Source organism: Physeter macrocephalus, chromosome 15, assembly GCF_002837175.3.
Source record: "Physeter macrocephalus isolate SW-GA chromosome 15, ASM283717v5, whole genome shotgun sequence".
NCBI lineage: Eukaryota > Metazoa > Chordata > Mammalia > Artiodactyla > Physeteridae > Physeter > Physeter macrocephalus.
The window spans coordinates 58,568,418-58,596,417 of NC_041228.1; the positions used below are offsets into that span (position 1 = coordinate 58,568,418).

A 28,000-nucleotide genomic window follows, 5' to 3' on the forward strand; every position below is an offset into this window, starting at 1 on the left:
ATACAAATTAAAATTGTTATGGACTGAATTGTGTTCCCTAAAATTCGTATGTTGATGCCCCATCTCCCATTGTGGCTGTTTGGAGACAGGGACTTGAAAAACATAATTATGGTTAAATGAGGTCATAATGGTGGGGCCCTAACTGATATGACTGGTGTCCCTGTAAGAAGAGGAAGAGATACGAGGGATGTATACACACAGAGAAAAGGCCAAGTGAGGACATAGCAAGAAAGCAGTGGTCATCTGCCAGTCAAGGAAAGAGGCCTCAGGAGGACCCAAAACTGCCACATCTTGATCCTGGACTTCCAGCCTCCAGAACTGTGAGAAGATAAATCTCTTGTTTTTTAAGCCACTGAATCTGAGGTATTTTGCTAGGACAACCTGAGCAGACTAATACAAGGAACAAAAGACTAGACTGGCCATTCTAACTGATGAAGCTATAGAGCAAAAGGACTGAAAACTGATTCCATAACTTTGGAAAACATTTTGACATTATTTTTTAATGTTGAATATTTGAATTCCCTACAACTCAGCAATTCTACTCTTAGTATGTCTACTCTTTTACTTATGTTAAATCTTGTACATGTGTACCAGGAAACATTAAAATAAATGTTCATGGAAGTACTGTCTGTAATAGGCCCCAAACAACCCAAATATCATTAATAGAACAATAAACACATTTTCTTGTATTTATACAATAAAATATTATACAGTAGTACAAATGAATGAACCCTAGTTAAAGCAAAGTGGATGAACCTTTGAAACATAATGTTGAGTAAAAAAAGCAAGCACAGAAGACTAAAGTATGATATCAATTTTATAAATCTCAATAATAAGCAAAATCAGATAAAAATTATGTGGATGTTGAACATAAAGCCAAGATCAGAGTGATTTCTTTGGTGAAAGCAGGAAGGTGGGATCAGGGTAGAGAACAGAGAGAAGACTCAGCAGTTCTGATTCTAGTTCTTAGTTTTGGTGGTGTTTGCAGGAGTTTTTATTATTCCTCATAACTTACATACAATTAAATATATTCTTTTGTATATTATCTAATAATATTTAAAAAATCAAAATCCATTATATACCAAAGACCACCCCTAGATATTAAATATAGAGAGTCCACTTTGAAACAACATACATAGTTACTCATAAATCTTCTGTAGTTGAAAGCTTTTAGCTATGAAATTCTTCCCCCTTCATATGAGGACTTTATGTTCCATAATGAAGGAAAATTGTTCCTACTTTGGGACAATTTGCCTTCTTTATTTAAGTGGTACTAGTCCTTTGGCTGCCTAGAAATTTTAAAAACAACTGATAACTACATCTACTGCCTGCAAGAGAATAAAGGAAAAGGAGCAGAGGAGGCAATCTCATACATTATTGATAAACACATACAAAGACAATATTGGTACAAAGCTATTTCTCCATATACCAACTCTGAATTTTATTAATAAAGACATATATATATCAAACATTAATAAAAGAATAAAATTATCCAATATGAGTACATTTACTCTTTTTTTGCAATTAGTTCCAGGATTCTATTTTAGATTATTACTTCATATCTGCGAGAGTTGGGTGTGTGTTTTTGTGTTTGGTTTTGTGGAAGCTGCATTGTGCTAAATTTTACATTTCTTTCTTGAATGAAATGGCTTTTGTTATCCCTTGGGAATACTGAAGATAGCAACAGCAGATTACTACCTACCTGTGGAAAAGTATAAACAGCAATTTTAGCTGCTAGTGATTCTGAAATTGCCCTTAACTTTGTTCTTATAAAAATGCTCCAAGAATTACGTTTTGCAAATCCACAGATTTACTATCCATATTCAAGTCATTTACATGGACAAAGAATGTAGCCTGCCGTATCAGTAACAAAGGATGTTATAGCCATCAAGCCATCAGCCACTGAAGCCACCCCCAAAGCTGCACCCTGAGGGGATTCAGGAGGGAGAAAACAGGATACTGGCCCTAGATAATTAAAGTGCATATCAAGGGAATGATTTCCATGAGACCAGATTCTTGCATCTCACCATATATAGAAAAGTGCTAAATTTATTAACTTAAGATGTCTAGTTTCTTTAATTAACAGTAATCTTTTGGCGTTCCAACTACCTGGGTTTTTTTTTGCAAGAACCCCTAAATATCCTGTGCCCTCCCTTACCTCTTCAGAACAGTCCCTCAGAGCTATCTGAGGGGCTGTCTCCTGACTTAAGTCCTCAGTATGTCCCCCAAATAAAACATAATTCTCAACTTTTAGGCTGTGCATTTTTTTTTCAGTCAACACAATCAAGTAATTAGAGGTTGGAACTTTCAGTCCCTCACCCAGCCCCTTATCAACCTCTAGGGAAAGAAGAGGGACTAGAGGACGAACTGAAACCAAGCAGACTAATGTAGAGGCCCTCCAGACGACTGGATACCTAAAGTGTCCCCTGCTTACTGGTGATTAGAAAAAACTGTGGGAATATACTATAGCCTCCTAGGCTGTCCATGAGTAGAGAGAGAGAGAAACAAGCCCTAGCAGTTGATGGGAAAAGGGCTGTGCATTTTTTTTTCAGTCAACATTTAATTGTATGGCTCATGTAGGTACTATGCCTAAATGTAATGGGATGAGCTGTAAATTATTAAAACTAGATAAATTCTGTCAGCTCTACCACTAGCTGAGTTCCAGGCTTTCATCTCTGGATACTTCTGTCATAGACCTTGGCAGATATGGGGTCTGTGTTTGTCTTAAAATTATTCTTAGAATTGTGGGGACTCATTCATTCTTTCAACACATTTTATTGCTTATATTCTATGTGTCAGTTACAGTGCTGGGTCTTGAAATACAGAAGTCAACACACGAAAATACAAGGATAAAACACATTTTCTACCATATTAACCTTTTTCATTCATTAATTCATCCCTAGGTCATTCAACACGCGTCTTCTTATTAAATACTGATGAGGGGTCAAATGCTATGCTAAACACTGAGTATATAACAGCAAATGAGATGGACAGGCCCTGATTTTGATGTCACTACTATCTTTTGTCCTGCCATATAATGGGACAGCTTCATTATTCCCTTTACCCTAAGTTTTTATAACAAATTGCTAATGAAAAGAAAACTGTTAGTGGAGTTTCAACATGCATAGGTAAATGAGAACACAGAACTCCTCTTTCACATGCCCCATTCTCCTCCTTCTAACTGCCTATGTGAACTCACTTTGTGCCAAGACCAAGAAGATGTGCCCCAATAGGAACCAAGGTGATTTCCTCACACTGACTGGGGCTATTGCTCACTTAGAAGACTTGATGCTTAATTTTGATAAGCAACTAGAAGATCATGGAGACAACCTATAAAAATGATTTGTCTTGGGAGAAAATACTAAAAAGGGTTAATGTGCTGTTCCACATGCCTAACCTCCTGGGATTAAACTATAGGCACCAAGATCACCAAGTGTACTTGGCAACAATGAGCTAAAAATGACAAAAAAAAGCATCATACTGTTATTGTAGTCATTTTCCCCCAAGGCACTTTCTGATAAACACCACAACCTCTAAGGGAATTGAGAATAGCTTCCTTGTGGGGTAGGTTATATATGTATCTTTTTCCAAGCAGTTAAATCATATCCAGCTATCAGCACACCTTACTTAAGGTGTTTGTAATGTATGAGATTAAATGTTCCTACCTGATTGGAAACCTTCTTGTCCTCAATTCATTGGCTATACTGGATTTTTTTTCTTGGGTCAGACCTTCAGACTTCTACCAGAAATCGTTCCTTTGGGGAAACCAGGCCTTCCCAGAAACTCAGGAAACTGAAATGGAGACAGCAAGAGAGAAGGAAATTATTTGGACATATAGACCTCAATTGTTTGGTTTTAAGTAAACGTCCAAGCAAACATCTTCTAAATGGTATAATAACTTTAGGGAAATTCACGGTTTATAAGTTTGTGTACTCATAAACTGAACATATTATGATAAGAGTACAGGTTGCATTTTGTGTCTTCAACTCAAGCAAAGACTTCAAAAAAGGCCCAGTTATCCTTTGTTCATTAAGACACAAAGAGAGGGCAAAAAGGGCAAGTTTCTAAGTCTTTTTCTTTAAAATTTACTTCCTTTCTTCAGTCTTCATCAAGATCTTCAGGAAATTAACTTTACTAAAGTTAATTATTCTTACAATAAACATAGGAACCTGCAGAAGACTATTTCACAGAGACCTGCAATGTACAATATCCATTGCATACATGCACCATGAGCTTGTCTTTTCTAGCACTGGCATACACAGAACTGTGTGTGTGTGTGTGTGTGTGTGTGTGTGTGTGTGTGTGTGCACATGTGTGTCTTTTTTTGTGATGGAGCCATAGGGAGAAAATAGATCTATTGGCTGCAATTCAGTGATTTAGAAAGATTTAAGGGTAAAGGAAAAGGCTACATCAAGTGAAGCAATAAAGTCATGAGGTTGTGGTTCCATAATAATAACAATAGCAGTCTTCTGAGTAACCAAGGAAGCAGGCTCCTCAAATTATAGTCACACCTGTTAGACCATCTGCCCATAAATTTCACACTGTCATTAATGGAAAACAAATGGCACTGTCTCTCCTTCCCTTTATCCACTGGCCATTCTCATATAAACTATTTTTCTCTTCAAGGTCATGCTCTTTCCTATCTGTTTAAAAATATTAGGATTTAGGAGGAGTGATACATAATGCGCCATGCCTTGGTACTTGTACCAGTGATGGCTCTGTAAGGAGCACTGGATTGTTAGGCGGCTATAAATTGAATTCCCCTAGAAGCAGAACCTGAGGCAATAATTTGAATGCAAACTGTTCATCTGGGAGGTGCTTCCAGAAAACTCAGAAGTGGAGTGGGAATTGAGAATGGAGGCATGGAAGGAAGACAACAGAGGTGCATTACATGGCACTGTCTCTCCTTCCCTTTATCCATTGGCCATTCTCATATAAACTATTTTTCTCTTCAAGGTCATGCTCTTTTCCTATCTGTTTAAAAATATTAGGATTTAGGAGGCGTGATACATAATGCGCCATGCCTTGGTACTTGTACCAGTGATGGCTCTGTAAGGAGCACTGGATTGTTAGGCGGCTATAAATTGAATTCCCCTAGAAGCAGAACCTGAGGCAATAATTTGAATGCAAACTGTTCATCTGGGAGGTGCTTCCAGAAAACTCAGAAGTGGAGTGGGAATTGAGAATGGAGGCATGGAAGGAAGACAACAGAGGTGCATTACTGAATAAATTACTCCTGCAGGGAACTGCTGCCAGTACTTCAGGGGAGTTCTGTGAAACTCTATAGAACATGCCTCAGTTATCCCAAGAATCAGTGAGAAAACTGAAGTACTTATCTTCCAGTCCCCTCTGTCCTTGGTTGAAAGCTACACCCAGATACATTAACTCCTGTACACTTCTGGCCTGCCCCAAGGTGGATAATTGCAGGTGATAGCATGATTCTATCAGCATATACTGGAACGATGAGTGCTGGGGAGATATGAGTGGAGCATTGAAACCATCTAATACAGTCGGGGCAGGAGATATTAATTACTGGCTTGCAAGTCCAAATGGATAACCTTAAATTCCTGGGTTAATGGTTTTACTCTGAGGTATTTAAGCATGATGTATGAGTAAAAATTTCCTCTATTAAATCAAGTTTAAGATCCTAAGTCCCTAATCTTCTGGAAAACTGTGGGTATCTTTTAACAGATTTTTGAAAAGTAACATGATTAAGATTTCAAATTGACCGTTCATTCATTCACTCATTCAACAAACATTTATTGAACACCTAAAGTATGCCATGGGTTAAACTAGGCACCAGTGTTACTGTTACTAAAATCATTATCATGCCACCTAGAATTCAATGTATTGTGACACTCAAATAAGAAAATCCATAGTTACCGTAAAAATTATTACAGAGTGCTATAGGAAGACATGGTAAGACCTTAATTCATGCTGTGGACAGTAGTATATGGGGGATATCAGTAGGGCTTCCTGTAGAAGGCAATTGAAATGGATATGTAACATGAAGGAAGGGTGAATTTTTGAGGAAAAGAGAAGATAAATTCATGGTTGCCAGAAAATGAATGGTTAAGGATCAGTCCAGAAAGGAGTTCCATTCATAATCAGTATAAGAAATGCTCACTGGAGTGTAAGAAAAGAAGACAGTGGAGAGGGTGGTAGAAGCCAGATCATGAATGGTCCATGTATGTATAGTAAGTGCTATGGTCTAGTCTTTCTGTTCCCCTCCAAATTCATACGTTGAAATCTTAATTTCCGTAGGTGATAGTATTAGTAGGTGGGGCCTTTGGGAAATGATTATGGTATTAGTGCTCTTATAAAAGAGACCCCACAGAGTTCCCTAAGCTCTTCTGCCATGTGAGGATACAATGAGAAGTCTGTGACTCAGAAGAGGGCCCTCATCTGACCATACTGGCACCCTGTTCTTGAACTTGCAGCCTCCAGAACTGTGAGAAAAAAATTCCTGTTGTTTATGAGCCACCCAACCTGCAGTATAATCTTACAGCAGCCCAAAAGGACAAAGAGAGTTTGGATGTGAGATTTTACTCCAAGAAAGATGGGAATCCATTGAAGGATTTTAACTGGTAACTTAGAAGAGAGAAAAGTTTCATAACACAATCGGGTATTTTTATCAGAAAAATTTGTTTCATTTTCAGAAAGATCACTCTGGAAATACTGTGACTAGATTTTTGGAGAAGGGTGATGGCAGTCCCGGATATAAAAAGATGAGTTAGTAGTCCATTAATATAAGTCAAACAAGAAAGTGTGAAAATGTGTGAATTTGTGGCTGAGAGTTCTTTTCTTTTAGTACTTGAAAAATGTTATGTCAATGCTTCTGACTCCATAGTTTTAGACAAGAAATATGCTGTCATTGGAACTGGTGTTTCTCAATAAGTGATGCATTGTTTCTGCCTGTCCACTTTAGAGATTTTTTTTTTTGTCTCTACTTTTCAGAAGTTTAATTATGACGCATCTTGGCAAGGATACCTTTGTGTTTTTCCTCTTTGGGTTTGCTCAGATTCTTGAATTTGTGTTTATGTCTTCTAAAAAATTGGGAACTTTTTAGTCATTATTTCTTTGAAAACTTTGTCAGTCCTACTTGCTCTCTTTTTTCATTCTGGAACTTTGATGATATGAATGTTAGTGCTTTTGTTACTGTTTACAGGTTCTTGAGATCCTGTTCTTTCTCCCATCTCTACCCCTCAGTCTATTTTTCTCTGTACATGTGGTACATTGTATTGACCTCTTCTAAGTTCATGATTCTATGCTTTGTAATCTCCACTCTACTCTGGAGCAAAGTTTTTTGATTGTTGTATTTTTCAGTTCTACTGTTCTCATTTGTTTTTATTGTTATAACTTCTAGTTCTTTGTTTACATTTTCTATTTTTACCATTTCTGTCAAGGAACACATAATTGCCAATTGAAGCATTTATGTGACAGCTTATTTAAAATCCTTGTCTGATCATTTCAATAGAGGTTTTATCTCATTTATTCTGTGATTTCCTGGTTCTTGGTGTCATGAGTATTTTTCAAGTGTATTCTAAACATTGTGAGTTATTATAGGACTCTGTATCCCATTTAATTTTATTATTACTTTTTAGAAGGAAGTCATCCTGTTTGAGGTGTAGTATGAGGACTGGGGGGTTACGTACAGATTTCCATTGGGCCCTACTGACAATACCCCAGCAAAAGTGGGCACTTACATTGTCTCACTGCAGACAGAGCAAGTAGAAGTTCAGCTATCCTACTGGCCCTTCTGACACCTTCCCCCCAAAAGTGGGAACATGAATATCATTGTGTTGCCTTTTAGCAAGAGTGGAAGTTCATCGCCCCAGTAGATTTCTTGACACCAGGGGAGGGGAGAAGTGAAGTGTTTGCTGTCCTTCCTCCCACTTCGTTCCATCTTGTTGATGCTGGGTGTGGGTAGAGGGTCAGCTACCTGCTGGCCCCACTGACACCAGGGTAAGAGGAAGAGAACTGCCAGCTAGCCCTGCTTGTGCCATCTCATTCTGTTTTACTGCCTCAGGATGGTTATGGGGATCCAGCACCCCATTGGGTCTCTCTGACACCATGTGTTGGGGGTTAGTGGGGTGCCTACTCCCTCCAACCTGTAACATCCTATTCTTATCGGTGTCAGGAGAGACGGAGGCTAAATCCCACCATTGGACCCTACGACTGTGTGAGGGCAGCCCAGTGTTAACTAGCCTGTCAGGCACCACCTTTTAAAGTCTCTTTGCTAATGGAAAGGGGTGGAGGCTCAGCTCACCACTGGACCACACTGAAACAACCCTGGTGGGGAATCAGAGCACTGCCTCTTCTGGAGGGCAGGAGTGGGGTGGTGTGGAAGATCAAATCCTAGCTTGGCCCAACTGAAACCACAGGACATAGGGGATGGGTGCAATATTCCACTGGCACTTGGCTCAAGTAGTGTGTGCATTACTGCCCACATGGTTTTCTGTTTTTAGCAACCCCTTTCCTCATACTTTGGCTAGGGGGAACAGGGGTTTTTTTTGTTGTTTATTTTTTTGTTTATTTTTTAAGCTTTTTTGTCTGTTGTTCTGTTGGTGGTTATTGATTGGAGGTTCCTGTAATACCCTCTCCAGGATGTATGGGAAGCAACGGGAAACACAGGGGACTCAGCACCATGCTATTCCTCAAGTCCCAAAGTCCCTAGTTAAGTCTGCCTTCTCATTTCCACCTTTCAGTGTCTTCCTATGTTTGTTTGTTGTTACGTTCAGGGTTTTAGTTTTAAGTGGGAGAACCTGGGAGAAAAGGGCTACTTCATCTTCTTGGAAGCAGAGGTCTGGAGGCCTATTGATGTTAAAAAGTACTGCTGACTGTAAATTAAAATTTGATCATATACACCTTGCCCTTTAAGAATTATTCTGCTAGATGATGTGGCTTCCCAAAGTTGCTACAATTTGATTTTCATACTTCTAAAAGTCAGGTGTTTTGCTGGAGTCGAAATTTAAAGATAAGCAAGAGATGAGGCTAAAATGATCCATGTGGTAACAGATTAAAGTTGGAAACATCAATATATATTCATGTTTAGCTTAATATTGCTTCATATTACCTTAATACACATGGTCATGTAGAGAGATACTTATAGATATGTGCATATACATGGGTAATGTACACACACGTTACCTCTTTGTTCTGTCAGCTGAGAAGATCTAGAAGCAATGACATCCGAGCAGCAATTAGCACACCCCACACCCAGATCCTGCTGTCTAATACCGTTCTCCACTAAAAAGACCTAGTTATCCTTGAAGAAATAGCTGATTCTAGGACTGGGGCAGTAAGTATACAAGATTTGTATACAAGACCATCTTATAGTGTCAGAAAGTAAGGAAGTTCCAAAAAAATATATATGGATGGGGATACATCAGAGTGGCACAAGAGCCAACCGAAAAGAGTTCACAAGGGTCAGGACTAGAGCAATTTGAGGAACAAAGTAACTAAAGTAGAATTAGATTATAACCCGAAGTATAAAATAAAAATCCATGAGTTCTTCTGATATAAACAAATAATTGGATACATAAATAAATGAGGGAGAATAGATAAATCTCAGTGCAAAAGAATTCCAAATAGTTTATGTGGTACTCCATCTTAAGCATAACTCCCTATTCCTTAGTTGTGGGCTGAGCATATTGACTTCCAAAAAGTACAGTATGAAAAAGGGAAAACAGTAACTTTACAATGGAGAAACCTGAAAAACACTACCTCAGCCTGGTGATCAAGGTCGACCTCAGCATTCATAATGCATATTGATACTTTGTACACTTGATGTGATCTGACAAAATAACCTTTCTACTCTGTGGTCTTCCTCCCCAAAACACATAATCCCAATATTATCATGAAAAATGCATCAAACAAATTCTAGTAGTGGGCATCCTACAAAAACCTAACTACTCAAAATTGTCAAGGTCATCCAAGGAAAATCTGAGAAGCTATCAAACCCAAGAGGAGCCTAAGGAAACATGGCAACTAAATGTAATGTGATGTTCTGGATGAAATCCTGGAATAGAAAAAGGACATTAGGTAAAAACTAAGGAATTGGACTAATGTATGGACTATAGTAAATGATAATGTATCAATATTTGTTAATTGATTGTAACAATGTAACATACTAATATAAGTTGATCATCATAGAGGGAAATGGGTATAGTGTATATGTAAACACTTTATACTATCTTCTCAATTTTTCTGTAAAATTAAAACAGTTCTAAATAATAAAGTCTATAAAAAATTGTGTTTTCTTGTTTTATGATTATGTGCCTGTATTTCCTAATAAATATGTAAATTTGCTTTACCTTCCTTGATACTGATATTAAGAAAATACTAAGTAACTCTGAAAGAATTTGTAACCCCAATTCAACAAGCAATAATTCTTGGTATTACCTTTTTGGAAGAACCCACTGAATAAATCAAAGCAAATTGTCTTTAAAGGCTGAATTTCTTTTCTGTGTTTAATCTTTTATATGATTCATGCATACCACAATCATGATTCTGTTTCAAAAGGCAGAAAACATTGATTGTAGGCAATGTCTAAAGTACAGTGAAATATTAATGCATGATGCTATAACAACTTTAATGTATTTTATGTTTTCAAAATGATGAATTGTTATTTCAGTCAATAAAGTATTCACTTTTATACATTTCCTACCCACCTTTTCCCAAAACACCCACAAGAAAATGATACTATCATCTGATATTAGGTTCATCAATTTAAATTGGAGTTTTTGGTAGCTGTGGTTGCCGATGGTACTGGAATGTATGATACTTTTACAAATCCTCTCCATGGCAAAATCTGATCTTCACAAGGTAAATCACAGTAGGTGCCTAAAGCCAAATGACATATAGCTTTGTAGCTAGATTACCAAGCATTTTACTTAGAGGCACAATAGAATGTAGAAAAGGCCATTTCTCTTTCTGTCTTTTTCTGCTCAAAGGTCATTCACCATCTTACTTTTTATCAGCCATCTCAGAAGTTTTCCATTAATTTAGACTATATAATGTCACTTAATGTGAATGTAGCTCAACATTCTGTTTTAGGACAGCTAATCTCACATTATTTTATTGGTGCGAAATATGGAAATCATCAGCAAATTTTTGTACTTAACTTTTTTTTTTTGATGTGGACCACTTTTTAAAGTCTTTATTGAATTTGTTACAATATTGCTTCTGTTTTATGTTTTGGTTTTTTGGCTGCGAGGAATGTGAGACCATAGCTCCCCAACTAGGGACTGAACCCACACCCCCTGCATTGGAAGGCAAAGTCTTAACCCCTGGACAGCCAGGGAAGTCCCTGTAGTTAACTTTTAAAAATAATTAAAATAAGCTATTCAACACATTTTTCCTTAAAAAAAAAAAGCAATTCTTCTTAGGTTGGCCCTGGGCACATACGTGACTTTGCCATTTTTTCCATGGACTATTTTCTTATCTGTTCTACTGTGTCACATTTGTTCTACTTTCTCAAAAAGAAGCATTTAAAAATTCATCTACGCATTCATGCATTTATTAAATAAATCTACTGAACACCTACATACGGCGCAGAAAAAAAGGCAGAAAACTAATCTGGGTTGCACAGAAAGTAATGAACTCAGTTAAAATTTTTGGTGAAAATAGGTGTTACTCAATCTACTGGAAATTATATTTCATTATGGGGACTCACAGACTCAAGGAAAACCAAGACCTAAATAATAATAAAGTAATAAAAGCACTAGCCATTTACTGAGTGCCTGCTTGTACCTGACTCTGAAACTCTAAAATCATTATGGATGTTTTGAGGATTGTCTGATATAACTGTAATCTCCATTTTACAGATGAAAATAACAAGGTTCAGAGACATAAGGTTACTTGCCTAAAGTGAAGTGGCCCAGAAACTACAGAACTGGAAATTGAACCTTAGACTTCATAATGCCAAAGTCTGTGCTTTTAATCACAAAATGTGTGTGTGTGTGTGTGTGTGTGTGTGTGTGTGTGTGTGTGTGAGAGAGAGAGAGAGAGCGAGAGAGAGAGAGAGAGAGAGAGAGAGAGGGAAAGAGAGAGAGTGTGTTTAATAGAGAACTTCTGAAAAATGGCAAGAAAACTAATTTAGGAGCTTCTTACTATACAAGTAATTGTTAATCATATGGCTAAACTAAGGATCTCTCACTTTTGAACTAAGAAATCAAAAGCTTCCAGAAGTTGAGTCTAAATTTTACACTTACATAAGATACTTCATACAGAATGCTAAAGTATAATAACTAAAGAGCTCTGAAAATACTGGAAGCATTCATATTAGTATGGTTTCATAATGTGGATAAGAGAGGATTTAAGAAATTGGCAGATGCAACTGCAGACTCATTTGTTGTCATTTCTGTGAAGGGCAAGATAAATGAATAAAATGAGAAAAATGAAAAAAGAATGGCTAACAATTTTAGGTAGTTTGCTTAATCTCCATACTAGGAAAGACTAAGCAAAAAAGAAAATTCTCGAAATTTTATTTTGAAAGCACCTACAAGTGTACATGGTCTTTTTATACCAAATAACTTGGAATTATGAACTGTCAAACAAGTCTAATCCTCTCTGATGATAAAATTGCTGACTTTATTTGAAACTATGAAATGAAAAATAAGGTAATAATCAGAAATTCTTAAGAAAAGGAGTAGAAAAAACAAAATTATAAGAGTCATGTTAAAAACTATTTTGAAACAAACATAAAATCCCCATTACTGGTACAGAGCTTTTAAAACTTTTTTTTTTTTTTTTTTTTTTTTTTTTGCGGTACGCGGGCCTCTCACTTTTGTGGCCTCTCCCGTTGCGGAGCACAGGCTCCGGACGCACAGGCTCAGCGGCCATGGCTCACGGGCCCAGCCGCCCTGCGGCATGTGGGATCTTCCCGGACCGGGGCACGAACCCGTGTCCCCTGCATCGGCAGGCGGACTCTCAACCACTGCGCCACGAGGGAAGCCCTATTTTGGTTTTAAGTTTTAATAAATATTTATATGTTTACATAATTACTGTCATAAGGAAGATACAATTTTAAGTCAGCTTTCTTCATTCTTTCTTTATTAAGCATTATTCTATTTTGCTCCATCATCTTGTAATTATAATATAGTAACTGTGTAATTTTCTACTAAGTGGATATAATTTCCTGAACTGTTTTCCTATTGTTAATAATTAAAGGTGTTTCCAATTTTTTGTTATTACAAATGACATGACAATGAGCATCTTTATATAATAATTTTCTGGATTATAAATTATTTATTGGCATAAGCTTCCAGAATTAGAATTAATGTGTAAAAAGCTATTAACATTTTTACCTTGCTAGACATTGCCAAATTACTTGTCAAAAGATGGAACCAAATTATATTGCAAAAATCTTTGCCAACAGAAGACATTATATATAATTTTTGATTTCGCTAAATTAATAAGTTGGAAACCTATGTTCCATTTCTTTGAATTATTTGATAACAGAGTGCTGCTGGAGGCTGGGAGGGCAGCCATGTCCGTGAAGGGTCCCCAGAGTTGGAGCGGGGAAGTGGAAAAAGGTAAAAAAAATACTAATTGTATTTTCCCTCGATTGTTATCTCTCACTCTTTTCTGCCTCTGTGTAACATATCCAGGTAGCTGGAGAAAAATCATGTGGCAGGGCAAATTGGTATTCCAATAAATTAATAATCACCAACTTCAAATGGATTTTCAAGACTAGAAATATTGCTCTGACTTACAGTAAGTTCTTTCTAATTCTCCTTAAGGACTATTTTCTTAGAAGCTTTACCTACCCTCCCCAAATTTTCCTCCATCCTCTCTACTTCTTTCACTCTGAGCTGGTGAGGTGCTTCATAACTCATTAAGAATATAGAAGTCAGTAAATAGTCCACTGCCAAATCCATTAATTCATTAGCATTTGCATTGATCTTTGTATTCCCTTTTACTACAGGAGTTAAAGTTAAAAGGCCACGTGCACTACAGATAGCATTTCATTTTCTCATCTTCTCAAGTACTTCACAGCACTGCATTTTCTACAACCCATCTACTCCTTATGAATGATTCTTGCCAAAATTCAACCTCATCCTAGACTAGTAACTCCAACTTAAAATGTTAAAAACTATACGTGTAACATGAAAGCCTCCCTCCTCCCCTAATCCCTGCATATCTTCTTTAGCCAATTCATGTCTGAACTTTTCAAAATTGTTATCTTCATATATTGTTTCCATTTCCTCACGTCCCATTTACTCTATAATTTACATCCGACTTCTCTCACCGTAATCTCTTTGCCCACTGTCCTGAAATTTTACTTATGAAGGTCTCCATGTCAGTATAGCCAATGAAGAGTTTTTGTCCTATTTCTAGGCTCTTTCCTTCCTTAAAAAGGAAAAACAAAAACAAAAACCAAAACCGTTTTTTTTCTTCTATGCTTTTACACTCTCATCATCTTCTGTCTTGGTATATTTTACTGGCTTTCTGTGTTTAATCTGATTTCTAATATTCTATTAGTTTCCTTTATCTTCAGTGGAATAAACCACTGTATGAAGGATTATTCTCAACAATTAGTTCTCATAATAACAGTACTAGTAGCAGCAGTCAATACTTCTAGAATGCTTATCATGTGCCAGACACTATTCTAAGACACTGTTTAAATACATATATATAGACACACATATATATATGAGGTTTTCCTCCTCATAGGCCTATGAAATAAGCCTATTATTTTTTGTTGTTTTTGTTTTTGTTTTTGCGTTACGCGGGCCTCTCACTGTTGTGGCCTCTCCCGTTGCGGAGCACAGGCTCCAGACGCGCAGGCTCAGCGGCCATGGCTCATGGGCCCAGCCGCTTCGCCGCATGTGGGATCTTCCCGGACCGGGGCACAAACCCGTGTCCCCTGCATCGGCAGGCGGAATCTCAACCACTGCGTCACCAAGGAAGCCCCAAGCCTATTATTATACCCATGTTACAAATGAGAAAACTGAGGCAATGAGAGGCCAAGGTCACATGATCAGTACTTGGTGAAGCCCCACCTGAGTTAATGCTGGAACTTTAGAGTAGACAAGTTAAATAATGTCTCACAGATTGGCCTTAAAAGTGATCAACACTTAATTAATGACTTGTGAAGTATCAGAAGAAAATGGAACATTTTAAATTGAATGGGAACTACTAAGTCATGTATCAGTAACTAAGAATGACTCTTGTTGAATGAAATTATTTTTCATTATTCTTTTGAAAGAAAAATATTCTTGTGTTAGTGTTTCAGTTTTTTTTCATTCACATATTTATTCATTTATTAGACACACATTTCCTACACACCTTCTATGTGCCAGTGTCTGCTGCAAGCCTTGGAAGATTCAGTGGTGAGCAAAAAAATCACAAAGTCCTTGCTCTTAAGCAAATGTCCAGTGGTGGAGGAAGGCAGAGTAAACATGTAAATAAATTTTGTACAGTGACAGAAATAAGACTGGACAATGGGACGGAGAGGCATTGAGGAGGCAGGTCTCTTTGGTCAAGATAGTAGTGGTGGCGTTTGAACCGAGACCTTAATGATCAGAGGGAAACTGGTTTGGGTAGAAGGATTAGCCAATCTAAAGCTGGGAGAGCAAGAAGCAGAGCTTGTTGCATCTGAGGGACTGAAAAAGACAACTGTGCCTCGAACCCCATGAAGGTCAGGGAAAGATGTAGTAAGTGACCAGAGCACATGGTCCCTGTGAGCCTGGCTAAGTAGTTGAAAATTTAATCCTTTACAATAGATAGCCTTTAGAGGTTAGAAGCAGTGCAATAATAGCATCTGATTTGTGCTTTTTAAAAGACTACTTTGACTGTTAAGTGTCCTACAAAAGCAAACTACTTGTGTCTTTATGAAGTGCAGATAGTAAATTTTAAAAAGCCCAATGAGTTCATAAGCAGTTGGTTTACTAACTGTAATCATTTATCTTAACTAGACTTCATTAATATAAGCTTGGTGACCTTGGGGTCCTGGGACATATTACATTAGGGAAACAACTATTTTCAAATAGTGTGATTTGAAAAATTCTCTAAATTGTTGGGGTTCAGGAAGATTATATTATTGCTGGGGCTGGGTGGGAAGTTTAGAATAAGAAAAGAAAGTATGATGGCTGGCTTCCATCTATTCTCCCTTTCTGTGGGAGAAATGATGGTGGGGTGACTACTTTGCTGTTGACCCAATGCTTAAATTTCAGAGCTAGTTCAATCCAGTAAATATTTGCTGAACAACTATTATATGTTAGGCACCTAGCTGAAACTGGGAATATAAAGAGAATAATTAATAATAAAAGCAGGTATTACTAACAAGAGACAGGCACTGTGCTAGTGCTTAACATGCACCATCTCAAGTTACATTAATTTACACACCAACCATATGGGGTAGATGCATTTATTATACCATTTTCCGGGTGAGAAATCTGATCTCTTTAAGAGGCTTAAGTTACTTCTCCGAGGTTACACAGCTAGTTAGGGGCATAGGCAGTATTTGGACTCAGGTCTGGTATCAGCACCAATTCTCTTAGCCAATATGCTCTATAAGGACCTTACTTGAGAAGTTCAGGATTATACATATATGGGTACAACCAACCCTAAGACCATCTGGCAAAACTGGCTGCTTGAGAAGTCCTGGATTTATGTAAGATGCTCTTGGAATGGAGAAGATCGTGAAGGAGGGTCCCCAAAACACACGCTCTATACTAAGGGGCAACAGAAGAGAGAAAGAAGTAGCCTACAGCAGTATGATATTGAGGACCAAGAAACAGTGTTTCTCTCTTTTGTGAATAGTTATTAAATTATTTCTACTTCAAAATATCAGAAAGAAATCACAGTACTATGGACAGTTTGCGGAGCCACCCTATCTTAGCGTGAATCCCGGCAGGTGTAGAGTTCATAGTATGACCCTGGCACCTAAGGGTAGTTAAGTAAGCTTTCATTTTTCTTTAGCCTTAAAGCAAAGTAGTTTTCTGATAGGTATAATTTAGGAAAGTCTTCAAAGAAAATATTTAAAGTCCACTATCTCAGAGAAAAGCAATTTTGCAAAAGATCTATCAGCAAAAGCAAGGCCCAACACACCAATTATTTAGTGAGACTTGTATTGTTATATCATTGCTCATGTTGTTTCTTTATGCATTTACTTGGAAGAAGGCTTTTAATGTTCAGCAATTCTCAAAGAGATAAAGACCCCCACTGATGTGTCAGAAAGAGCTTTGCCCTGGAATTAGATCAGTTTAGGTTTGGCTACTTACTAGAATTAGGTAACATTCTTAATCTTTCTGAGCCTGTTTCCTATCTGCAAATAGGGATAACACTATCTATTACAGAGGCATGTGGTTAAATTAAATGACACATGTAAATGAAATATATCCTTCCAGACTGAGAACATACCTAGTAAATGTTAAGTGATCTGCAAATATTCTGCTTTCTTGAAATGGATGAAACCTGTTATCATGTTCTTAATTAATGGTCTAAATATCAAGACATATTTAGTTAAAAGTTATATTTGTTCTTTCACTGTCCATCTGCATTTTAACATATTCTAACATATTCTCCTTGATAAATTGTGTCAATATTAGAAACATTTGTCATTTAAGCTATTACTGTTCATATGTTTAAAATATTTCAATGTGATATAAGTCATTACTCAAAGGGATGCCTAGCTGGCTTTGTCAAAGATTTATTTTAAGTAAAAATAAAAAGACACATTTTTCATTTTCACCAAGTTTTATTGAACACTGTATTCATTAACTGTATGAACTTTCTGGCCAACCCAATACAGTAGCCAAGACATGGAAACAACCTCAGTGTTTCTTTGTGGATGAACGGATGAAGAAAATGGGGTGCATACAACCTACTATTATTCAGCCATGATAAAGAAGGAAATCTGGCTATTTGTGACCACATGGGTGGATTTGGGGGGCATTATGCTAAATGAAATGTCAGACAGAGAAAGATAAATACTTTATGATCTCATATGTGAAATCTAAAATACTGAACTCATGATAGAAAGAATGGAATGACGGTTGCCAGAGCTGGCGGTTGGAGGTGAGGAAAATGAGTGAAGATGATCAAAAGATAAAAACTTCCAGTTATAAGATAAGTGAGTAATGGTGATGTACAGCTTGGTCACTATAGTTAACAATACCGTATTTTATGTTTGAAAGTTGCTAAGAGAGTAGATCTTGAAAGTTCTCATCACAAAAATAAAATTTGTAATTATGTGAATTAAGGTTAACTAAACTTATTGTGGTAATCATTTCACACACTATATATATATATATATCAATAATCACATTGTACACCTTGGACAGATACAATATTATATATCAATTAAATCTCAATAAAACTGGAAAAATTTCATTTATATTTTAGCATAAATATATCAAATTGGGTTTCTTGACAAGATTAATAATAACTCTAGATAAAAGGAAATAAGATATTGTTGTTGCTGTTGTTTGCTTTTCCAGAGTGCAAAACACTAGAAAGGGGGGAGGTGAGTGTGGGCTTTGCAAACACTGCTCCATGGGCCCTAAGGCTGTGATACAGACACTGAGTCCAGATCTGAAAGAGAACTTGAGTCCTTTCAACAAATCTGCAAAACGGTCATGTTCAAACATGAAGAGATGAATAGATATCAATAAATTTTTTTTCACACTGCAAGAAATCTGCCTTCAGCTTTCAGCAAAACCTCAGTTTTCGGGTTATGAGAGTAACAGTTCTTAAGCAATCAGTACAATGCTTACTTACACCAGTGCTTTCTCCCTACGATGAATAAGTGTTCAGTCTCCCCACCAGTGCTCATACCTTCTGCCTTTAATATCTTGGCCAAAATTCAACCGTCAGCCCAGAAAACTCTTTCCCAGTTTCATTGCCTGTACATGACCACGTTATTTCAATCACCTTGGCATATTTATATTACCTACTTCCTAAGGTAGGTATTATATATATATGAGATTTTAAATAAAAGAATGCTTGTAAAGTACTTAATGCTCAACTCCTAGCACAATATGAATATTCCGTAACTGCTGACTAGCATTATTATTATATCATTTACATTAAAACTAATCTGTACTTTCTTTCACACACCCATGTTCTTTGTCCCCAACTGGGGTAAAGGAAATAAATGAACATTTATTGATTATCTACAGTGAGAGTATAGAATGCAGTGTAGGCTATAGAATTAGTGGTGTTCAAGACTGAAACTGACCTGGATTTGAATTCCAGACCTCTCACTTACTTAGACTTTACTATGCCTCAGTTCCCTGACTGATAATTAGAGATAATAGACATTTCAGGGACCCACGGTAAGGATTAAAAATATTATAATGTTTGCATCCAGAAAGGGCATTCATTACCTCATTTAATGTAAACTGTTAGATAATCTGATTTGAGTTTTGAGAATCTGATAACGGCTCTGCATCCTTTTGCTAAAAATAATTAGATAGGTAGATAACTATTCATAGCATTTTGCATATAATTCCAGGGCTTTGCTAATATGAAAATCAATCAAAGGCTTTAGTTGGCACAAAGAACTCAGAGAAATTGTTATGGGGCAAGAATTATAATTCTTCTTGAAATATAGACTATCATCCTGGAGAAGAAAGAACAGCATTTTAATGTGGTCCAATTTGGGTCAAAACTATGCACTTCCATAATGGTGTTTCTACCAGGTCTTGATGTGACTGGGATTGAAATTTCTGACATTACTATCCCCATCACAGACTTGAAAACCTGGCAGACAATCAAGTGCAACCTATAGTTAAAGGTCGCTCATCTAAAAAAATGGGTATGTTACTACCATTCTGACAAGAGCATTCTGAAGATTAAGAAAAAGCACAAATAAACTCTCCTAACACCTGACAGCCGAGTAATACATCTTTCAGCTCTTTCAATTCTTTTTCCTTCTTACCTTACTTATTTCCTTCCCTGCTCTGAGTTCTTACTGTGTTTCATGTCCCACAATGCTGAGGTCATTGTAATGCTTACTCAGAAATCTCATTTAACATTTAGCATAGTAAATAAGAAAGCCTAAGAAGTGATTGAGGTAAACTGCCATTATGACATCATTCTGATAACCTGATTTGTCCAGAAATGTAACTATGTGATTCACCTTTACTTCTAGTTGCTCACCATTCATGGGCACAAATTGAGTGTATATCAGATATATTAAATTCCTGGAAAATTATCTGTGGTGTGATTTGGGGTTCTATTTGTGTACTACAGCTTTCCTAGAACTAAACTATTATCATTTCTACCCCTCTTCTGTCTGAAAATCCTCAAAACATAATTTCTAATTAATAGTTATACTAATTGGCATTATAGTCATGCTTTTTTGCTTTTTCTCTGATTATAAGTATCTTCTGACTCTTAAGTCAATCAAATGGGTACTCTACATATGAGGAAGTTCAAAGAGGAAAACAGGATGAATAGGGTAAGAAGACATTCACACATAGAATTAGTGGAAGCCTTAGCAGTAACAAAACTAGTGAAATTAGAGCTAATTAATTAGCAGTCAGGAAAATTTTGTCATGTGTTGTCATTAATTGGTCAACTAGGGTAATTAGGCTTACAAACAATAGAAAGCAAAGAGTGGAAAATCTATTGTTTCTGCCAGCTTCTCCTGCTTGTTATTAGCGCAATTTTCTCCTAGTTTATGAAACAATAACAGTTTGGTATTAGAATTTAAATGCCATCAATATAGATATGGAGATATGTGAAGCCTACTACACTTTCTCCGCAAACTAGTACTATAGCATCATAAATTCCACAGTAGAATGATTTAGATGAAAGATAAAATTCATGCAGAGTACACTATTTGTTTAAACGTCAAAAAAGATCAAAAATATCTTGGCACACTCTTCTTTGTAGAATATGTTAGAGCCGGCCTTTTTTTGATTAAGAGCTACTGTTCTGTAGAGAACACTTTTTTCATATTCATAATCATCAAGCAAATCAAGGATCTGACTTCCTTAGAATCAGTAAGTGTTTTTTTCCTCACTTCTTAACAAAGAACAGAACAACTGATAAGAAAACTAAAATACCTCTTTTTTATTGATGTACAGATGATTTACAATATTATATTAGTTTCAGGTGTATAAAACATAGTGATTCAATATTTTTATAGATTATACTACATTTAATTATTATAAAATGATGGCTATATTTCCCTGTGCTGAACAATAAAATCCCTCTTTTGTTAAAAAAGTAGCAAATGATGGAATGTTAGAAAATTAATTTATTTTCCATGAATAAGCATCAATAACTATGGGACACTGGCCCATGTAAGTTAAGAGGCTTCTTTTTCCATGTGATTCTGAATACAAAATGTATCCATATTCAGGAATCGTTTTCTTTTTTTTTTTTTTTGCCGTACGCGGGCCTCTCACTGTTGTGGCCCCTCCCATTGTGGAGCACAGGCCCCGGAAGCACAGGCCCAGCGGCCATGGCTCACGGGCCCAGCCGCCCCGCGGCACGCGGGATCCTCCCGGACCGGGGCACGAACCCGCGTTCCCTGCATCGGCAGGCGGACTCTCAACCACTGCGCCACCAGGGAAGCCCAGGAATCGTTTTCAAAGTGAATTTTTTTTGGTACCTTAATAATCATAATGGGTAGCAAGATCAATTTGTCTGAACACTTATGTAGATAAGTGTTAAATATAAAATGATAAAATGTAGGCTCTTTTCACTTTTTAATTTTAACTCTGTATATGAGACAAAGAAAACTAACTGCTTTCTATCATACTGTAGTTTTTGCTCAACTACTACTACCAAAATTCTTGAAAGATAGTATTACCTGTTTGTGTCCTTTCAGAACAACCCCCTTGCATACCAGTGCCATAAAAAAATCAATAGCCCTGAGAGACCTTTCAAGGAAATCATTGTTATTGATTCACCCCTCAAATATGACCCAATTTAGCAACAAAATGATGCTGAAGGTTATCATTTCTTCTCAGTGAATTAATAACTCTGGAAGATTTAAATGTCTTTTCCTAGATGACAGAGGTGGCTCCTATACACATACACAATGGACACATACACACAAATAACATCCTGATATCCATTTTACATCTGTAATTCCACTCTGAATTCTCCCTGCCATTAACCAACTCAAATGCCACATTATTCAACTCCTTTCCCTTGCTAGATGGATTGGGTTCAGGAAACAGGGAGCAATTTTAGTGTCCTCTTTAGTAAACCTACACCCTATTTATGAACTAAGAAGAAATAGTTTAGGTTTCTATTTTCTGGTATCTTGAGCCTTGCATACGATTGCATCTCTCCAACTATATAGCTCGCAGAATTAGTATTATGATTAGAGATGCAGAAAAGTTTTGATGCCTAAAAATGTCTTCTCATCTACTAACGCTCAACTCTCATCCCTTTATCTCTGAATCTCATCCCTTTACCTTAAATCTTTTTTTCCCATTAAAATTCAAATACTGGTTGTGCTTTAAGATCTTAGTCATTTTTACCTCAGCCTGAATGATCCAAAAGCAAGTTTCGATGATGTGTAAGAGGGAAGAGAACTTGAGGGCGTAAGTGTTCTGCAGAGGGTATTAGCGAATAGAGAAGACAGAGCAATAAATAGACTCACAGGGGAAACTCAGAAAGTGGAGCTTGATGAAACCAGCAAACATCACGGTTTTGCTAAGGTCTACTCTAATTAGTTGTTATTCGTGTGTAAAAGTTTGCCTAAAAAGCATAACCTATCAGTGATTTGTGCCCCTGCATATTACGGATGTATGATATAATTCAAACAGTGCAAGGAACACACAGATTACCACATGGCCTCAGCCACGCTCCGTTTTGTAGTCTGCTCACTTTGAGAATCAGAAAATGGGATTGTAGACATCTGCTTCATCTTATTTTAAACTTCTCGTTCCCCAAATTTGAAATAGTATTTATTTAAAAACTAGGCTCTTTAAAAAGATCGCAAAGGGCTTCCCTAGTGGCGCAGTGGTTGAGAGTCCGCCTGCCGATGCAGGGGACGCAGGTTCGTGCCCCGGTCCGGGAAGATCCCACATGCCGCGGAGCGACTGGGCCCGTGAGCCATGGCCGCTGAGCCTGCGCGTCCGGAGCCTGTGCTCCGCAGCGGGAGAGACCACAACAGTGAGAGGCCCGCATCGCAAAAACACTATAAAGTATTCACTGAAAAGAACCTAACATTTACTACTGTAGTACATTATTTACAATTTATTGACTATTTCTGCTGAATATACATTTATGTATTTCATAATCTAACGTTTATATTAAGTATAACTATGATATGATTCTGGTGTCAACCTTAACAAAGCTGGTGAAATCCTTTGCTACAAAAATATGTCTCTGCCTTATATTTTTGTTTCAGTATTAGTTTCCACATTTGCCAGCAAGATACTTTTCATCCTGCTAAACTAATAGGCCACTTAGTTGAATACTGGATAAAATACAAATTGCAGAGAATTCTCCATTTCTGTTCATAATTTTAAAAATTTCAACTAAAAGTGCAAAGCTTTTATCAATTTCTGTAGCTTGCTCTCTTCCTAAACCTACTTGCTTCTTACATCAATATTGTTTCTGGTTTTAAATAACTGTGACTCTCCTTTAATGTGTTCTCTGTTAAAGGCTTTCTCTCCCTTTAGAATTGTTAGTAGGAGAAGTGGTATTTTTGTGGGAAGGAAACAGCATCTTCTCTACTACTCAGCTGTCAGGACTATAGAGCTACATCCTCAGTTGTATAATCAAAAACCTGGCCTGGCATCAACTAGTGGGATTAAAAACCACTTTTTCAATTCCTTGCAATTAAAATATTTACATCAATTTCTCTTTGTTTTAACAATAGCATATAGAACGCAGTGTGGGTGTGGCTCATGATTTTGCTTCTCTGACTCATGATTTTAGACTAATTGCTTCCAACTTCCTGATGAATGTGCCCTTTAGCAATTGCTGGGGGCCAGGTTTGTTTACGGCTACTGGTTTCCAACAGTTCAATGCCATGAGGCATTTCTTGAAAGTATTTCTTTGCTACAAAGTATTTCTCTCCCCTGCCCTCACCCCACTCTCAGGTTCTGTTGCTTATTTAAGGTTTGCATCTGTAAATAGTCCTTTGGGTTTGTTTCCTTGGTCGACTGGCTGTCTTCCAAGATTTTGTTAATCTTGTCTGACATTTTAAAGATGACCTTTTGGTTTTGTTATAAAACTTCTCAAGAAAAGGAAAACAGAAGTGCTCATCTAACCCTCTTCTAAAGACTATGCAAAACAGCCAGTTGTTTTAAAACGTTATGGCTGGTGATATAAATGGCTGCAGCATATTATATCTGCACCTGCGTGTTTTTAACTTCCAGAAACTAAAAATCAGCTCTGCAACATGCAATCAGAAATGAAGAAAAAAACAAACAAACAAAAAGCCAGTATTGAAAATTTTCTGCCTGATACTGTGAATGTATTGGCAAACAAGCCTGCTACTTCTAATATTTACATAAAGACAGTAGTCAAATAACCAATTCAGTAAAACAAACAATTCTTCTATGAGAAAAAAGAGTGATGCTACTTAGAGTTGATGGACATGAACTTTAGGAATTTTAGAGCTGAAAATAATTTTGGAGGCCTCCTTTTATAGATGAGGAATATGAGGTCTATGGTGGTTAAGTGAATTGTCCAAGCCAGAGATGGGACTAGGGTCAAAGTTGAGGTTTTCTGCCAGGATGTTGAGCTTACTCTTTGAACTTGCTGGGTGTTTACATATTGCATCAAGAGAGCCCATATGTACTGGATTTTCTTCCATTTACTAATAGAAGCAAGTTAGTGCTTTTACAGGTATTGTAGTATAAAATCAGCCCATTCAGTCAAACTAGTTAAAAATTAGTCAATCTAGGAGTCCCAAAGAGACAATGCTTTGTAGGCTTTTTCTTTTCTTTTCTTTTTTTCACTGGAAATGGGAATTAGATAGATAATGCATGTTTGTGTGTATGTATGTATATATATATATATATATATATATATATATACTTATATCTTGTTCAGATTTAAAAGAATACAATTTTTTATATTCTAATTATGTATGACATAAAAATAGAACATGTCGTTAATCAAATATATTTGTAGTATTTATCTTTGTAAGTAACTTCCTTTCTTTATATATCTATACAGTTTTAAAGATAATGGGACAACAAGGAAATATTATTCATTTTCAAGCTAACACTGATAAATAATGTTTTGTAAGTGCCCTAAATTATGTAAAGACTAAAAGTTCCATTGTTCTATCTATTCTATGGAAAGTGGTTGATGTTTAGCTATGAAATAATGTATCAATCTCAGGAAACAATTCTTAGGTTAAAAAACTCATTTTCCCCATGATGTCTTTTCACAAAGATTTAATTCAAAGAATTTGCCTTTGTAAGATCTCTATCACTTTTCACCATTGTTCCCATGCATGTTCCTGTTAAGGGTGCCTGATTCTGTTGCTAAGCAACCTTGCAGTCTTGTTGGGGCATGATGATGAACTAATAATTATTTTAAATATGTCTGCTTGGATAGGGTCTCTGTCTAAGAGGCTGTGTAAGAGGGTTCTTCATTTCAACTTACAGTTCTACAGGAATATAAGTGATAGAATGATGTTTTCCAGAAGAGTTGGAAGAATGCCAAGAGTACACCAGGAAAGCACTAGGTCTTACTTCCTCCTGGTATGCTTTTATTCTAGAAAAGGGTAAAAATCAGTCAGATGACAAGTCAAGAAATTTACCAAAGGATTTCAAAGAAATATAGGAACATCAATATTCCTTTTATTGACTAGATTAAATTATTATTTTTTCCTTCTCATCCCAAATTCTTAAGAAAAATTGTCAAGCCATATTATGTTGAAAAATAAGTCCCATGTAAGCGAGACATGGGTATTTGAATTTTATCAGGCTTCCAGATAAAACTAAATTGTTGATTAAATCCTCTCCATCCTGCTTGCTCTTGTCCCAGACATCCCTCTCCAGTTCAGGAATATCCTCCTTTAAATAGCTTATTTAACCATATGGGACTGATGCCAGTAGCCTTAATATTTTCTGTATGGTATACTGGGATATATAAGGGGACTACCATCATATCTCTAGCATGTAGTGAGAGTTAGTAAATAGCATTCCCAGTGTGCATCTGGAAAAACAAAAAGGTTGTTCCTTTAAACAATCTTTTTTCGTGATAAAGCAAAGAATCAAAGGTATTTCATTACTAAAGAATCAGAGAATGTCCTAACTCTAAGAGAAGAGCACTTCTAATGTCATCTCAATATCCATCCAATCCAGAAGCAGAGCTGATGGTGCTACCAAGAGACAGAGTCTCCTTGTGGAGACACCACCTTCAAAAGTTTTGGAAGGTACCCCCAAACATCACCATTTTCTTTACAACCTTGCTTGTCTCTAGTATTTAAAGATACATCTGATACTTATTGATTCTATTTATATTTTGAGGGTGATCCCTTCTTAGGGATATCATCTCATATGCAAAGTTAAAAGTATTGATCATTTTTCTCTCCTAAATTTAAACTATTATAATTTATGTTTAAGGCAGCCAAGTTTAATAGCTTTATGACTTGGGGCCATAAAGGTGAGTGTTTAAATCTTGGTTCACTGTTTTGTAGGTGGTATATGGCCACTCCAGGTATCAGTTTTCTTACTTGTAAAATAGGGTTTGCAGTGCTTTCTTCACAGATAAAGGCTTAAATTTGATATGCTAACACAGTGTCTACCATATAGTGTACATTAAATGTGAGCCCTCTTTCCTATCTACACTGGGTGTGGCCAACTTCTAGTTTTCTAGGATTTACTAGAAAATTTCATACCTTCTAGGAATATATGGCTTCTGATCATATTCCCTTACCATCTTCATTTTACTAAACTAAAGGCTCTTAATTTTTTTTGTAATTCCCACATTCTTATTTCCTATCTCAGCTACTTTTCTGTTAATTCTTTAGAATTCAGTTTATTTTAGCAGGCATTAATTGAGGTAAGGGGAATTACAGTAGGTCCTGTAGTTACAAATGTAAACAGGATCCCTGTTCTCAGGTACCTTATAGTCTAGTGTCAAGAGTAGTAAACAGACAAAAAATTGCAATTTGACCTGATAAATTCTGTGATACTGCTAAGCCTGTGACAACACAAGTGAAATATCAAAATCAGATTAGGGAGGATGGGAGACTAAAGGTAAAGGAGCTTGCCATACTTGTAGGCTTTTCTCTAGAGTTGGCAAACATCTGTACCTGTGTTCAAGGTTTAGATTGACCAAGACCGCCTTAACATTCCTTTCAGCTTAATAAAACTTTAGACAGGTTTCTTCCTGACTTATAAGCCCTTGACCTCCCCTTATTTAGAACATTTACTCTAAAAAACGTGCAAATTCTTTTTTCACCCCTTTGACACGTAAATCTTCTTCTAGTAATCTTCTTCTAGTAATCTTGCCAGATTTACAACCCAGGAATGTCTTTCTCAAGGACATGGGAGCCATTTTTCAAAACGTAATCATCAAGAAAGATAGCACTGCATTCTCTGTGGGAGGACAAGAGTCTAACTTCAATAAGTGCTGATTAGCAAACACAGATGGCCTAATCACATTAACCAGTCTCCTCCTAATGTCCTCCAGTACCAGTCCACTAGCTCACTCCAGAATTGATAAACTCTCCCACCTTTTGTTTCAGCAGAGTTTAGTCCAATCTCTCTCTCCAATTGCAATAGTTTTGAATAAACTTTCCCTTGCCTGTTTAGTCTGTCCTTGGACAGGATGCATCCAGGTTTTGTACAAGGGGAAAAAACTGATTTTTGCCCAATAATCTGATGCCTGGCACTTGGTCAACTTTTGTAATTGCTGATTAAAATAAGTCCATCATGTCAATGTCTAGGGGTAAATGTTTTCAATGGCTCTAAACACTTTGAGAGTGATAAATGAAATCTCTGAGTTCACCATCTTCTCACTGGAACTAGAATTATTTTTCCAAAATTTTAATTTTAATTTTTCCAAATTATTGGAATTATTTTTCCAAAAATATATTTCTTTACACTTA

At 36.7% G+C, this 28,000-nt stretch overlaps 1 protein-coding gene across 2 annotated transcripts in view; it reads right to left on the reverse strand.

The window, feature by feature from the left end:
- Window positions 1-28,000, reverse strand: part of PKIA (cAMP-dependent protein kinase inhibitor alpha) — a 101,089-nt gene that overhangs the window by 30,580 nt on the left and 42,509 nt on the right. For both annotated transcript variants that reach the window (XM_007104836.3, XM_028500456.2), the window contains exon 2: window positions 3,666-3,792. The gene's annotated coding sequence lies outside the window, so the exon portion shown is untranslated. The remainder of the gene's footprint in view (window positions 1-3,665; window positions 3,793-28,000) is intronic.